A 7,500-nucleotide genomic window follows, 5' to 3' on the forward strand; every position below is an offset into this window, starting at 1 on the left:
GGGTAGCGGTACAGAGTCAATGTGGAGGCTATATACAGGGGATACCGGTACAGAGTCAATGTGGAGGCTATATACAGGGGGGTACCAGTACAGAGTCAATGTGGAGGCTATATACAGGGGGTACCGGTACAGTGTCAAGGTGGAGGCTATATACAGGGGGTTACGGTACAGAGTCAATTTGGAGGCTATATACAGGGGGTACCGGTACAGAGTCAATGTGGAGACTATATACAGGGGGTACCGGTACAGAGTCAATGTGGAGGCTATATACAGGTGGTACCAGTACAGAGTCAATGTGGAGACTATATACAGGTGGTACCGGTACAGAGTCAATGTGGAGACTATATACAGGAGGTACCGGTACAGAGTCAATGTGGAGACTATATACAGGGGGTACCGGTACAGAGTCAATGTGGTGGCTATATACAGGGGGTACCGGTACAGAGTCAATGTGGAGGCTATATACAGGGGGTACCGGTACAGAGTCAATGTGGAGGTTATATACAGGGGGTACCGGTACAGAGTCAATGTGGAGGCTATATACAGGGGGGTACCAGTACAGAGTCAATGTGGAGGCTATATACAGGGGGTACCGGTACAGTGTCAAGGTGGAGGCTATATACAGGGGTTACGGTACAGAGTCAATTTGGAGGCTATATACAGGGGGTACCGGTACAGAGTCAATGTGGAGACTATATACAGGGGGTACCGGTACAGAGTCAATGTGGAGGCTATATACAGGTGGTACCAGTACAGAGTCAATGTGGAGACTATATACAGGTGGTACCGGTACAGAGTCAATGTGGAGACTATATACAGGGGTACCGGTACAGAGTCAATGTGGAGGCTATATACAGGGGTACCGGTACAGAGTCAATGTGGAGGCTATATACAGGGGGGTACCGGTACAGAGTCAATGTGGATTCTATATACAGGGGGTACCAGTACAGAGTCAATGTGGAGACTATATACAGGGGGTACCGGTACAGAGTCAATGTGGAGGCTATATACAGGGGGTACCAGTACAGAGTCAATGTGGAGACTATATACAGGGGGTACCGGTACAGAGTCAATGTGGAGACTATATACAGGGGGTACCGGTACAGAGTCAATGTGGAGACTATATACAGGGGGTACCAGTACAGAGTCAATATGGAGACTATATACAGGGGGTACCGGTACAGAGTCAATGTGGAGGCTATATACAGGGGGTACCAGTACAGAGTCAATGTGGAGGCTATATACAGGGGGTACCAGTACAGAGTCAATGTGGAGGCTATATACAGGGGGTACCGGTACAGAGTCAATGTGGAGACTATATACAGGGGGTACCAGTACAGAGTCAATGTGGAGGCTATATACAGGGTGTTACGGTACAGAGTCAATGTGCGGGGGGGGCACCGGTTAGTCGAGGTAATTGACGTAAATATGTACATGTAGGTAGAGGCAAAGTGACTATCCATCGATAATAAACAGAGAGTAGCAGCAGTGTAAAAGAGGTGTCTGGGTCTGCCTTTGATTAGCTGTTCAGCAGTCTTATGACTTGGGGGTAGAAGCTGTTAAAGAGCCTCATGGACCTCGACTTGGTGCTCCAGTACCACTCTTCTGTGCGGTAGCATAGAGACCCGTCTATGATTAGGGTGGCTGGGGTCTTTGACAATTTTTAGGGCCTTCCTCTGACCGCCTGGTATAGAGGTCCTCTGTGGCAGGAAGCGTGGCCCCAGTGATGTACTGGGCCGTATGCATTACCCTCTGTAGTGCCTTGCGGTCGGAGGCGGAGCAGTTACCGTACCAGGCAGTGATGCAACCAATAGTCAGTCAGCCTGTGTCTGTCTGTCGCTCTCTCGCTCTCTCTCGTTTCTCTCTCTCCCTTGCTCTCTGTGTCTCTGTCTCCTTCTCTCGCTCTCTGTGTCCGTCTGTCTGTCTCTTTCTCTGTCTGTCCATCTGTCTGTGTGACAGCTAGAGAGACTGACCGGATTGACAGTCTCTCTGTGTCTCTGTCTGTTGGTCAGTCAGTCAGATAGACAGTCTCTCTAGCTGTCTCTTCAGTCAGACAGACAGACTGTCTCTCTAGCTATCTCTTCAGTCAGACAGACAGACAGTTTCTCTAGCTATCTCTTCAGTCAGACAGACAGTCCCTCTAGCTATCTATTCAGTCAGACAGACAGTCTCTAGCTATCTATTCAGTCAGTCAGACAGACAGACAGTCCCTCTAGCTATCTCTTCGGTCAGTCAGACAGACAGACAGTCTCTCTAGCTATCTGTTCAGTCAGACAGACAGTCTCTCTAGCTATCTCTTCAGTCAGACAGACATAGAGTCTCTCTAGCTATCTCTTCAGTCAGTCAGACAGACTCTCTAGCTATCTCTTCAGTCAGACAGACATAGAGTCTCTCCAGCTATCTCTTCCTCGCTCTCTCTCTATATACCCCTCTCAAATGGGCTTTATTGGCATGGGAAACATGTTTACATTGCCATAGCAAGTAAACAAACAAATTCACAGTAAACATTACACACACAAAATTTCAAAAGAATAATGTTTAAAATGTTATTGTTAGCTATGTACTATGTTATCTCTCTCTCTCTCTCTACCTATCTGTGGGTTGGTTCCTGCGGTGATCCCAGTCCAGTGATGGAGGTCCCTACAGACAGCCCCTTCACTGAGGACCAGACACGGCTCTACTTCAGAGACATCGTCTTGGGCATGGAGTACTGTGAGTACTACCATCCTACTCCTTCCTCTCCTTTCCCCCTCGTACATACAGTACTGTGAGTACTACCATCCTACTCCTTCCTGTCCTTTCCCCCTCGTACATACAGTACTGTGAGTACTACCATCCTACTCCTTCCTCTCCTTTCCCCCTCGTACATACAGTACTGTGAGTACTACCATCCTACTCCTTCCTCTCCTTTCCCCCTCGTACATACAGTACTGTGAGTACTACCATCCTACTCCTTCCTCTCCTTTCCCCCTCGTACATACAGTACTGTCTATACCGCTACATCATTGAGTTGCAGCAGAGGCTTACACTGAGCTACCAGACTACCTGACTGCCAGACTATCAGACTGCCTGACGACCAGACTGCCTGACTACCAGACTACCAGACAGCCTGACTCCCAGACTGCCAGACTATCAGACTGCCTGACTATCAGACTGCCTGACTGCCAGACTGCCTGACTACCAGACTGACTGACTACCAGACTGACTGACTACCAGACTGACTGACTGCCAGACTGCCTGACTACCAGACTGCCTGACTACCAAACTGACTGACTACCAGACTGACTGACTGCTTGACTGCCAGACTACCAGACTGACTGACTACCAGACTGCCTGACTGCCAGACTGCCTGACTACCAGACTGACTGACTATCAGACTGCCTGACTATCAGACTGCCAGACTATCAGACTGCCAAACTATCAGACTGCCTGACTATCAGACTGCCTGACTATCATACTGCCTGACTATCAGAGTGCCTGACTATCATACTGCCAGACTGCCTGACTACCAGACTGCCAGACTGCCTGACTACCAGACTGCCTGACTGCCAGACTGCCATAGTGCCTGACTACCAGACTGCCTGACTGTCAGACTGCCTGACTGCCAGACTGCCTGACGACCAGACTGCCTGACTACCAGACTGCCTTAATATCAGACTGCCTGACTACCAGACTGCCAGACTGCCTGACTGCCTGACTACTTGACTGCCAGACTGCCTTAATATCAGACTGCCTGACTACCAGACTGCCTGACTACCAGACTGCCTGACTATCATACTGCCTGACTATCAGACCGCCTGACTGCCTGACTACCAGACTGCCACACTCTCAGACTGCCAGACTATCCGACTGCCTGACTATCAGACTGCCAGACTATCAGACTGCCAAACTATCAGACTGCCTGACTATCAGACTGCCTGACTATCATACTGCCTGACTATCAGAGTGCCTGACTATCATACTGCCAGACTGCCTGACTACCAGACTGCCAGACTGCCTGACTACCAGACTGCCTGACTGCCAGACTGCCATCGTGCCTGACTATCAGACTGCCTGACTACCAGACTGCCTGACGACCAGACTGCCTGACTACCAGACTGCCTGACTGCCTGACTACTTGACTGCCAGACTGCCTTAATATCAGACTGCCTGACTACCAGACTGCCTGACTACCAGACTGCCTGACTATCATACTGCCTGACTATCAGACCGCCTGACTGCCTGACTACCAGACTGCCAGACTCTCAGACTGCCAGACTATCCGACTGCCTGACTATCAGACTGCCTGACTACCAGGCTGCCTGACTACCAGACTGCCTGACTATCAGACTGCCAGACTATCCGACTGCCTGACTATCAGACTGCCTGACTACCAGACTGCCTGACTATCATACTGCCTGACTATCAGACTGCCTGACTGCCAGACTATCAGGCTGACTGACTGCCAGACTGCCTGACTATCATACTGCCTGACTACCAGACTGCCTGACTATCAGGCTGACTGACTGCCAGACTATCATACTGACTGACTATCAGACTGTCTGACTGCCAGACTGCCAGACTATCAGGCTGACTGACTGCCAGACTATCAGGCTGACTGACTGCCAGACTATCATACTGACTGACTGCCAGACTAACCCATATCATAATCTCAGTGGAGAAGAGGAGCCAGCTCCATCACTGAACAGGGTAAAACAGTGTGCCTGGTAGACTTGAGTCTCCATTTCCCCCTCTGTGTTTTCCCCCTCAGCCCTCGTCTAGCTCCCCTCCAGCCACAGTATGTTCAGGTCCTAAAGGACTTTCTCTCTTCTGGTGTGTCAGACTGTCAGACACAATATACCCCCTCAGTGCTATTGCGCTCATAGCCAATCAGGAGCTTTTCTAAGGCTGTTGTCCTATATTAGACTGAGGGGTATCTGGCTCACAGGGTTATTAGCATAATCAATAGGTGAACTGCACTGTAGTACCATGGTATTATAGGTTACAGTATGTTGTGTCCTGTATGCTCTCTAACTAAGTATGCAGCGTGTGCTCTGTAGGCTTCTGTATAGCATGGCAGAGCTTGGGCTATGTTGTGTAACATATCTGTAGGCGTCTGTATAGCATGGCAGAGCTTGGGCTATGTTGTGTAACATATCTGTAGGCGTCTGTATAGCATGGCAGAGCTTGGGCTATGTTGTGTAACATATCTGTAGGCGTCTGTATAGCATGGCAGAGCTTGGGCTATGTTGTGTAACATATAGCATGGCAGAGCTTGGGCTATGTTGTGTAACATATCTGTAGGCGTCTGTATAGCATGGCAGAGCTTGGGCTATGTTGTGTAACATATCTGTAGGCGTCTGTATAGCATGGCAGAGCTTGGGCTATGTTGTGTAACATATCTGTAGGCGTCTGTATAGCATGGCAGAGCTTGGGCTATGTTGTGTAACATATCTGTAGGCGTCTGTATAGCATGGCAGAGCTTGGGCTATGTTGTGTAACATATCTGTAGGCGTCTGTATAGCATGGCAGAGCTTGGGCTATGTTGTGTAACATATAGGGAGTGGATAATGCCTACAGGAAGTATTCACCTCCGTAACAGCATGGCTACGAGTATCACGTACGATAAGCAATATGCTTCACATAGTTTACGGCAGGTAGCCTAGTGGTTAGAGCTTTGGGCCAGTAACCGAAAGGTCTCTGGATCGAATCCCTGAGCTGACAGGGTAAACATCTGTTGTTCTGCCCCTGAACAAGGCAGTTAACTCACTGTTCCTAGACCTGTTAACCCACTGTTCCTAGACCAGTTAACCCACTGTTCCTAGGTCAGTTAACCCACTGTTCCTAGACCAGTTAACCCACTGTCCCTAGACCAGTTAACCCACTGTTCCTAGACCAGTTAACCCACTGTTCCTAGACCAGTTAACCCACTGTTCCTAGACCAGTTAACCCACTGTTCCTAGATCAGTTAACCCACTGTTCCTAGACCAGTTAACCCACTTTTCCTAGACCAGTTAACCCACTGTTCCTAGACCAGTTAACCCACTGTTCCGAGGCCAGTTAACCCACTGTTCCGAGGCCAGTTAACCCACTGTTCCTAGACCAGTTAACCCACTGTTCCTAGACCAGTTAACCCACTTTTCCTAGACCAGTTAACCCACTGTTCCTAGACCAGTTAACCCACTGTTCCTAGACCAGTTAACCCACTGTTCCTAGGTCAGTTAACCCACTATTCCTAGACCAGTTAACCTACTGTTCCTAGACCAGTTAACCCACTGTTCCTAGACCAGTCAACCCACTGTTCCTAGACCAGTTAACCCACTGTTCCTAGACCAGTTAACCCACTGTTCCTAGACCAGTTAACCCACTGTTCCTAGACCAGTTAACCCACTGTGCCTAGGGAATCAGTTGTAAATCCGAATTTGTTCTTAACTGAGTTGCCTAGTTAAATAAATGCTAGTTTCCTTAATGAGGCGACTCACCAGCTTAGAGCAATGTTCTTGTAATTGTTGTCGTTACAGCTGCATCGCAGGATGTTGGGTCACATAGGGGCGGCAGGGTAGTCTAGTGGTTAGAGTGTAGGGGCGGCAGGGTAGTCTAGTGGTTAGAGTGTAGGGGCGGCAGGGTAGACTAGTGGTTAGAGTGTAGGGGCGGCAGGGTAGTCTAGTGGTTAGAGTGTAGGGGCGGCAGGGTAGTCTAGTGGTTAGAGCGTTGGACTAGTAACCCACTGTTCGTTCCTAGGCCGTCATTGAAGATAAGAATTTGTTCTTAACTGACTTGCCTTGTAAAATAAATAAAATAAAATAGGAGGAGTTAGTGTATATGTTTGCTCTATCTCTAATGTACACTTCAAGGTTCTGCACTTCAAAGCGGTCTACCTGCTGTATATTTTGGTTAAAAAACTGAGGGATGGGCCTGGAGAAATGTACCCACTCTCAAATTCATAGACAGAACTACAGATGCCAGGATTGACTGTTTGTTTACCAATACATTGTTTACAAACATCTGTGTTAAACAAGCTTATTTTGGGGGGTTTCTAATGAGGTATGACAGTTGAACTCAGCTCATGAAGCATTTATAAGTTACATTCTTCAAGAATCAATGTGTATCTAATTAATTTAAAAGTCAAAAACTGGATGTAGAAATCACAGATTGGCCCTTTAATGCATGACTCACAGATTGGCCCTTTAATGCATGACTCACAGATTGGCCCTTTAATGCATGACTCACAGATTGGCCCTTTAATGCATGACTCACAGATTGTCCCTTTAATGCATGACTCACAGATTGGCCCTTTAATGCATGACTCACAGATTGGCCCTTTAATGCATGACTCACAGATTGGCCCTTTAATGCATGACTCACAGATTGGCCCTTTAATGCATGACTCACAGATTGGCCCTTTAATGCATGACTCACAGATTGGCTTTAATGCATGACTCACAGATTGGCCCTTTAATGCATGACTCACAGATTGGCCCTTTAATGCATGACTCACAGATTGGCCCTTTAATGCATGAC

The 7,500-nt window shown here is 48.2% G+C and overlaps 1 pseudogene; it reads left to right on the forward strand.

Annotated features, from left to right (window-relative positions):
- LOC124014594 overlaps nucleotides 1-7,500 on the forward strand; it is a 181,328-nt pseudogene that overhangs the window by 124,881 nt on the left and 48,947 nt on the right.

The sequence above is a fragment of the Oncorhynchus gorbuscha genome, linkage group LG02, assembly GCF_021184085.1.
Source record: "Oncorhynchus gorbuscha isolate QuinsamMale2020 ecotype Even-year linkage group LG02, OgorEven_v1.0, whole genome shotgun sequence".
Lineage (NCBI taxonomy): Eukaryota > Metazoa > Chordata > Actinopteri > Salmoniformes > Salmonidae > Oncorhynchus > Oncorhynchus gorbuscha.